The sequence below is a fragment of the Pituophis catenifer genome, unplaced genomic scaffold (assembly GCF_029215685.1).
Source record: "Pituophis catenifer annectens isolate HBS135680 unplaced genomic scaffold, rPitCat1.0.hap2 SCAF_16, whole genome shotgun sequence".
NCBI classification, from domain to species: Eukaryota; Metazoa; Chordata; class Lepidosauria; order Squamata; family Colubridae; genus Pituophis; species Pituophis catenifer.
Genome location: NW_027256896.1, coordinates 12,885,014 through 12,894,130, shown reverse-complemented (window position 1 = coordinate 12,894,130; position 9,117 = coordinate 12,885,014).

The window sequence follows — 9,117 nt, the reverse complement described above, 5'->3', positions numbered from 1 at the left end:
TAGTGTCCTGTACCGTCTGCCAATGGGTAATAGTTCAAAAAAAAAGAAAAAAAGAAAAAAAGGGGTGTCCAGGATGAGATGGATCTTTAAGAATGTTCTGAACTTTCTTAAGGCAGTGGGAGCTATAAAGCTCTTCCAAAGAGGGGAGGGGGCAACCATTGATCCTCCAGGTAATGATGTTAACCCTCTGTAGCTCTGTCCTATCTGCCACTGTGCAATTGGCAAACCGTACACAGATGCAGTAAGTTAAAATACTCTCTTATGGTGCAGCGGTAGAAGGTCACCAGCAGTTTTCCATTCAGTTGTTATTTCCTGAGAAGTCTCCGGTTTTCAGGGTTGATCTTTTGAATACTAGGTCAAAGGGGATGGGGAGTGGGGTGTGAGGGGAGAGGGGTGAGGAAGTCTAGAAAGATGTTAGATGTGGCTTGTGAGTTTCTCAGAAGCATCCAATTGGGGCAGTAGGTGGGGGGGGGCATTGGCCTCATCCAGCTGGGATCTTATGATTGTGAGTCGTGGTTGTGAATCCGACACTGTTGTCGCCCGTCAGCGGCCTATGCAGCTAGTTAGCTGGGGCAGAACAGACACAGAGATATTGGTCTCCAACAATCAACCCTACGGCAAGGAGAGAAGGGACTACCTTGTATTAATTCTCCTTGAAGATATGGGTCCTCCTTAAAGTTTCTTGGAGGGGGAAGGGCCATATCTCTGCCTTTTGTTTGCAAAGGCCCTATGGTCTAACCTCCACCTAGGTTTGCAAAAGACATGGAAGCACAAGAGAGCTGCCATTGGTCAATGGGGCAACTTTAAGAAGCCAGATCGAATGCCTAGATAACAAAATAAACTAGGGAATAGATGCTGGTGCGTATTGTACTCCTTGGCGATTCCCTATCCTGCTAGCTGGAGTGACTATGACAGGGAGGGGAAGCCTACAAGTGGACTACAGTTCCCATCACCCCCTGTTACTAGACATGCTGGCTAGGACTTCAACTGGGTCTGCTGGTTAAACAAATCACTACACGAGGGGTCTTTGGAGCTCACTGAGCTTGGCTGTTTCCTGGCAGATGTTTCATTACCCAGACTAGGTAAGATCATCAGTGCTAGTAAGGAGCGGGGGGTCTGCTCTCAGTTGATATTCTAGTGGGTTGCCCTAGGGTGGTCTTGGAAGTTCTCTGGTTGGGCTGTTTACTGTTGGCTTGCTTGGCAGCTCCTTGATGGAAACATCTGCAAAAAAACAACCAAACTCAAGAAACGACCATGGACTCTTCATTTCAACCCTGAGCTTCAAATCTTCTCCTCTGTTGGAATCACTACCAGCAGTGGGTTTCAATATTCTTGCCACTGGTTCGCCGTGCGCATGCGTGCCTTCCACTCATGCGCCTAGCCTTCCGCGTATGCGCTTTGCTCACTTGTGCGCCTTCCACGTGTGTGCCCGGCCTTGAAAACGTGCCTAAATAGGACGGCATAGAGCCGGGGCGGTGGATGAGCTCACCCGCGATCTCCGCTACCAGTTCGCCAGAACCAATATGAACCGGTTGAATATCACCTCTGATCGCTACATGCAAACCAGATACATAGCCCAGTTTTTAATTTTTTTGGGAGAAGAGCAATTTGAATTTCCTAATTCTTACCAGACTAATAAAAATCCTTAACTGAACTTTTTGTAGCCTTTTTGTAACGCAAAGATGGCCGCATCCTTTTCCCTACTAAACAACTATTTAAAGGGGGTAAAATTGTTAAGTTTCCACTTCTAGTGGTAGCAAGAAGTCAAACGTCAACCCTTCAGCCACCATTAGGAGGAAAGGCAAATTCTCCTGGCTTCGTTCTTCCTATAGTATGGATCAGGGGTGAAATCTACTTACTTTCCCAACCGGTTCGGAAGCGCCTGTGCCGCGCGCACGCAGACCGTCTGCGTATGCGTAGAAGGTAAAAAACAGGTTACTTCCTGGTTAAAACCAGGAAGTAACGACGACCGGGCAGATAGGTGGTGCCTCGCACCACCATTGCTACCGGTTCTCCGAACCACAGGCCGCCACTGCTACCGATTCTCCGAATCACTGGCCGCCATCACTACCTGTTTGGCCAGAACTATTAATTCAGTTATTAGTAATGATCAAAAGGAATATTCACAAAGTTGGAGCTCCATGGAGATGCCTTCTCTATCTCTGGCTTGCCTTTCCTTGACTATATGATTAGTGGACTGGAGGCTAAAATATATGAAGAACGGTTGCAGGAACCGGGTATGTCTAGTTTAATCAAAAGAAGGACTAGGGGAGACATGATAGCAGTCTTCCAATATCTCAGGGGCTGCCACAAAGAAGAGGGAGTCAAGCTATTCTCCAAAGCACCTGAAGCAGGGTGGGTTTCAAAATTTTTTATTACCGGTTCTGTGGGTGTGGCTTGCTGGGCATGGCATGGCTTGGTGGGTGTGGCAGGTGAAAGCTACTGTAAAATCTCCATTCCCTCCTGATCAGCTGGGACTCGGGAGGCAGAGAATAGATGGGGGTGGGGCCAGTCAGAATTTTTATTACCGGTTCTCCAAACTACTCAAAATTTCTGCTACCGGTTCTCCAGAACTGGTCAGAATCTGCTGAAACCCACCTCTGACCTGAAGGCAGGACAAGAAGCAACGGGTGGAAACTAATCAAGGAGAGAAGCAACTTAGAACTAAAGAGAAATTTCCTGACAGTTAAAACAACAAATCAGTGGAACAACTTGCCTCCAGAAGTTGTGAATGCTCCAACACTGGAAGTTTTTAAGAAGAGATTCAGCCACTTGTCTGAAACGATATAGGGATCCTTTCCTGAGCATGGGATTGGACTAGAAGACCTCCAAGATCCCTTCCAATTCTGTTATTGTATTCTATATATTTAATATCACAAAGGTGGGAATGCAGCGTGGGGGGTATTTGTATTCAAAATAGGTATGGCTGCTTAAGACAAGGAGCCCGGTCTTGTCGAAAGGGTGCAGGATCCCACCTCTTTAATGAAATATCACCAATTCCTCTATTTGCTTTGTAACAAAAAGTTTTCAAACTTCAAAAAGCTCTTCAAGAGAAGGTGGCATGCATAGATCTGCAACCATGTGCAGTTTCAGGACAAAAGGAAGACCAAGAGAAAAGGAGAATGGAGAAACATCTTTCATTCTACCTGTCTTCCAGAGTTTGTCCTTGCTATCGTTCCACATTTCTATTTAATTTAGATTTCTCCCCCACCCCTCTCTCCTTCTCTTGTCTATTTTAACATTCTATTCTTGGAAATTATAGACCAAAAGGGCAAAATGAGAAAGACACACACACACATACAATCTCATAGGCACTAAGTACATATTGACACAATGCTCAGAAACAAAGAGAGAGACAGAGAGAGAGAGAGAGAGAGAGGGGAGAGAAAAAAACCCTGAGTCAGCAGAGACCTTCGAGCCAAGAAAGATAAAACCTGAAATTTCATTAGGCACTTCATTTCTATAGACAGTTATATATGGTTATCTGGGGTTATTGTTTTTTAACAAAAATGATGTGCAAGACAGCACTTTTTTTTATAATTAATGAATAAGCCTTTTTCCATGCACTCAATTTTTTATTTTTAAATTTATATGCTAATCATCTCACTCTGAAAAACAGCTCTCTGGGCAATTGGAAGCACCTCCTGACTGCATTTTTGTGATTTCAGCCGTCCAAAATCTCCATCTTCGGCAGGAGAAAAGACACACGTCCTACAGAAGGAAGAAAGAAAACTAGGGGATAAAGTTATGACTGTATGACTGTAACCTTATTGCTGGTATCCTTACGATTTATACTGATAGTTTCCTGATTGATTATTATTTGTACCCTATGACTATCATTAAGTGTTGTACCTTATGATTCTTGACGAATGTAGCTTTTCTTTTATGCACACTGAGAGCATATGCACCTGACAAATTCCTTGTATGTCCAATCACACTTATTTAATTTCCATACCGCCCTTCTCCCGAAGGACTCAGGGCGGTGAACAGATTAAGATTTCATATACATATAATAATTTTTTTATATATATATTTATATATATACTTGGCCAATAAAGAATTCTATGCTATGCTATGCTATGCTATGCCATGCTATTCTAACAGAGTGGTAAGGCAAGCCATGTGGCTTCCACCTTTTTTTTTTTTTTTTTACAGAAATTTGTCAAGATGGTTATACTTTCTGGCATGGGATACAGCATGGAACTTCCAAATGACAGATTTACAGTGATAATTCCCCAAAGTTTCACAACCCCCCGAAAAAGGCATGTCCTTGAGATCACCTCCTCAAGGTACCGTACCCACCCCATATGTTGTGGGTGTAGAGCAGGGGTCTCCAAAATTAGCAACTTTTAAGACTGGTGGACTTCAACTTCCAGAATTCCCCAGCTAGCCATGCTGGCTGGGGAATTCTGGGAGTTGAAGTCCACCAGTCTTAAAGTTGCTAAGTTTGGAGACCCCTGGCGTAGAGAATGCAGGCAGGCTGTGAGTTCCCACCCTCATTCACCTTCACACCTATATGGACACACCTGGATGTGAAACGGGTAAGGGACTGGAATCCAGCTTTTTATGGAAAGCTGAGTCTGTTCTCCCAGAACAGTTTAACTTGCCGGGCCAAGACCACCAGAGATAACAGCCAGGAAAGCAATTCAAACATTACTGGGGATGGAAGAGTTTACTGATTTACAGGGATCTTTTCCCCCAATAAGTGCTGTATTAGGAATGTTAGCTTATTTGGTTATTTACTGATGTGTTGATATAGTTAGGTTTGTATTTCTTTGTTGCTGGTCTTCGATTACACAAGGTGATCAGAGCGGTGTGACTGAGGTAGCATATAAGATCCAGTATCACCCTGCCAACAAAAGTGCGTACAGTCAAGGCGATGGTTTTCCCAGTTGCAATGTATAGCTGTGAAAGTTGGACCATAAGGAAGGCTGAGCACCAAAGAATGGAGGCCTTTGAACTCTGGAGCTGGAGAAGACTCCTACGAGTCCTTTGGACTGCCAGGTGATTAAACCAATCAGTCCTAGAGGAGATCAACCCTGACTGCTCTTTAGAAGGTCAGATCCTGAAGATGAATCTCAAATACTTTGGCCACCTAATGAAAAGGAAGGACTCCCTGGAAAAGAGCCTAATGCTGGGAAAGATTGAGGGCAAAAGAAGAATGGGACAGCAGAGAACGAGGTGGCTGGATGGAGTCACTGAAGCAGTCTGCGTGAGCTTAAATGAACTCCAGAAGATGGTAGAGGACAGGAAGGCCTGGAGGAATGTTGTCGATGGGGTCCCAATGGGTCGGACACGACTTCGCAACTAACAACAACAACAAAATAATACAGAGGAACCAAAGGTATGACATTTGTGCTTTTAATGTAAGCTCTGTGTCATGGGCCTCGGTAGGGTGGATTTATGGGAGAGCAAGAGACATCATGACGTCATCCTACAAAGACACGGATTGCAGACTGAATGCATTGGCATCGTGATACATGTGGTGTCACTGGGGCATCTTGCATGGCTGATGTTGCTAGCTGGTCACTTTGAGTTTCCTTTTGTGTGGCTTTTCTGATTGGTTTCTGATTTTATTTGAGGGCATTATTTTTCCATGCCCCACACAGAGGGCTGGCTTTGGAATGATATAAGCAGGTAATAAATAAAATTAAAATGAAGTGGTATAGGGTTTCCTGCAGAGGTGCGTTTCAGCAGGTTCTGACCAGTTCTGGAGAACCGGTAGCGGAAATTTTGAGTAGTTCGGAGAACAGGTAAATACCACCTGACTGGCCCAGGGGTGGGTTCTACTTACCTTTACTATTGGTTTGTAACGGGGTTGCGCGCACGCTTGCTTCGCTCACCTGCGCACTCTTCTGCACAAGCGCAGAAGCATTTTGATGACGTCGGGGTCGGAGCCTCCCGCCAGTTTTACTACCGGTTCTATAGAACTGGTGCAAACTGGGGGCAACCAACCACTGGACTGGCCCCATCTCCCATCTATTCTCTGCCTCCCGAGTCCCAGCTGATTGGGAGGAAATGGGGATTTTGCAGTATCCTTCCCCTGCAGTGGGGTGGGAATGTAGATTTTACGGTATCCTTCCTCTGCCATGCCCACCAAGCTATGCCCACCAAGCCATGCAACGCCCACCAAGCCACACCCACAGAACCGGTAATAAAATTTTTTGAAACCCATCACTGGTTTCCTGTCTAAGCAAGGGGTTGGACTAGAAGACCTCCAAGGTCCCTTCCAACTCTGTTGTTCTGTTACTAGGAGGAATTAGACAACCCAATTCAAGGAAATGGAAGCATTGTAAAATCACTACCACTATTTGATTCTCTGGAAGGTGAAGTTTGGACCAGGAGATGAGAATATGCCCACGTAAAGGATGTATTAAAGGAATCAGATGTGTTAGGCATCAGTTCCAATAACCCTTAAAAGGGTTCCAATAACCCTTAACAGTTCCAATAACAGCCTGATCAATGGCTAAGCTTATGAGAATTGAAGTACAAGTTGGATTCAAGTTCCTTAATAGCTGGCCATCAAGTTTGACAATTATTCCGGTTATTTAAAAAAAAAAAAAAAGTAAGATAGTCCTGACTTAGTGACCCTAATTGGATCTGCAACTTCACCACTAGGTGGGAAATCACATTACCGTGACTGTTCTTTCCAGCTATAAAGAGACAAAAACTACTCAGTTTCCCCACCTTCAGTTTTTGTTTGCCTCCTAGCCACTTCCCCACTTTTTGGAATGTGCGAGTCCCTGCTTACTGTCTTGTATACATCACAAGCAATGTGATGCACTGGCAGCCCGAAGCTGGGAGCCATGGAGTGCTGTGCAAACAGCTTACTCCCTTGAAATCCCTTTCTCTCCAATCTCTCTGCTTCTTCAGGAGCGGGGGAGAGAAAAGGCAAGTAATTTCTATAGGCAAATCTGTCCTTTGACCAACCCTTCTCCCCCCACATACCCCCATAGAGCAGAGAGATTGGAGAGAAAGAGATTTCAAGAGAATATCATAAGCCGTGTAGCATGTTATTTTTTTTTCAGCACCATTGTAACTTCAAACAGTCTCTGAACAAGTGGTCAGTAAACGAGGAATATGTATGCTGTTTACAATGGCTAGGAAACAATCTAAAAATATCTTCAGAAAGCACTGCGGGCAAAGGTGAGTCCTGCATAGATTCTTAATTCATCCTTATTACAGGAAGCTAGTATGCACCATTCCAAGTTCCACATGTTTGTGTTTGTGCAAAATAATTGATTTAAAAAAAAAAACTAGAGACATAGAGAAAGATAATCAACTTCTGCCATGAAATCTATCTCTAAGGATCTAGTGTGGAGCAATCACAATAGTTCGGTAGAAACTCTGTAATTTTTCTGCAATTTGTAAATGAACTCAGGTGTTACATAATAACACTGGTTCACTGATGCTGAAACTCTAGGAAGGGAGCAGGCAGTCAAACTCAAATCAGCCTGAGTTAACCCAATGGCGATATGTGGAACTGTCCTAAATAATGTTTCCTAGCAATACACAAGTTTGATTTCTAGTGTCACCTTCTCAAAAGGCGCCCACCCTAGTTTTTCAACTGCAGTCACTTCCTATTCATTGAAACATCCTGCTCCTGGATAGCTCAGCAGACTAATGCATTGTAATTAACATCCAGCTGTCTGCAATTACTGCAGGTTCGAATCTCGCCAGGCTCAAGGTTGACTCAGCCTTCCATCCTTTCTAAGGTAGGTAAATTGAGGACCCGGGTTGTGGGGGCAATAAGATGACTTTGTATAAATATACAAAAGTATGAAGGCCATTGCTTAATGCATTGTAAGTCGCCCTGAGTCTCCGGAGAAGGGCGGCATATACATCAAATTTAAATATATCTATATCTATATCTATATCTATATCTATATCTATATCTATATCTATATCTATATATCTATATCTATATTTGCGGGACCGCCTGCTACCACCAATAGCCTCCCACCGACCAGTATGCTCCCATAGAGAGAGGCTCCTCCGGGTGCCGTCGGCCAAACAATGTCGACTGGCGGCCCCCAGGGGGAGAGCCTTCTCTGTGGGGGCACCTACAATCTGGAATGAGCTCCCCCCCGAGATACGGAGGATACGGAGGATTCCGGATCTGCATACCTTCTGCCGCGCGCTTAAGACGTTCCTATTCCATCAAGCTGGCCTGACCTAAACTTTTCCTCTTTTTAAATGGGAATTTTAAATTTGGTTTTAAATTATTGGGGTTTTAAAATGGTTCAGCCAAATTTATTTAATTTGTTTTATCTCTATTTTAAATTTTGTATTTATATGTTTTATTTTATGGCTGTTCACCGCCCTGAGTCCTTCGGGAGTAGGGCGGTATACAAATTTAATAAAATGAAAAAAATATCTATATCTATATCTATATCTATATCTATATCTATATCTATATCTATATCTATATCTATCTATCTATCTATCTATCTATCTATCTATCTATCTATCTATCTATCTATCTATCTATCTATCTATATAAATATAAATATAAAACTGAGGTACAGAACAAATACATTTGGCATTTCTAACAACGGCTCAGAAAGATTTCTGCCTTAAAACTCTGGAGAACTTTTGCTAGCCAGCGTCAATAATACAGACCTTGAGGTACCAACCAGATGAGCTAGGGGTGAAATCTATTTACCTTCGGAAGGTAAGTGCATCGTGCGCATGTGCTTTGCTCACGTGCCATCTTCAGGTCCGATTATAAACCCTCTGAGCATGCACAAAACCTTCTGTGCATGCGCAGAGGGTCAAAAACAGGTTACTTCCTGGTTAAAACCAGGAAATAACAATGTCTGGGTGAGAGGGCGGAGCCTCGTGCTGCTGCCACTACCGGTTCGCCAAACCTAGCACCGCTGCCGCTACTGGTTCGCACGAACTGGAGCGAACTGGTAGCATTTGACCCCTGAGATGAGCCAAAACTAGCACAGCTTCCTAATTTGCTAACAAGGCCAGATTTCAAACACAAGAGGAGCAATATAATTAAGCACAACTGACTCCATTCCCGATCATAATGCCTTGAACCCTCTTCTGTATGAGTAGAAGGAAGGTTCCTGAAAATGATCAGCGGGAGGGGAAAACATCCTAAACTTG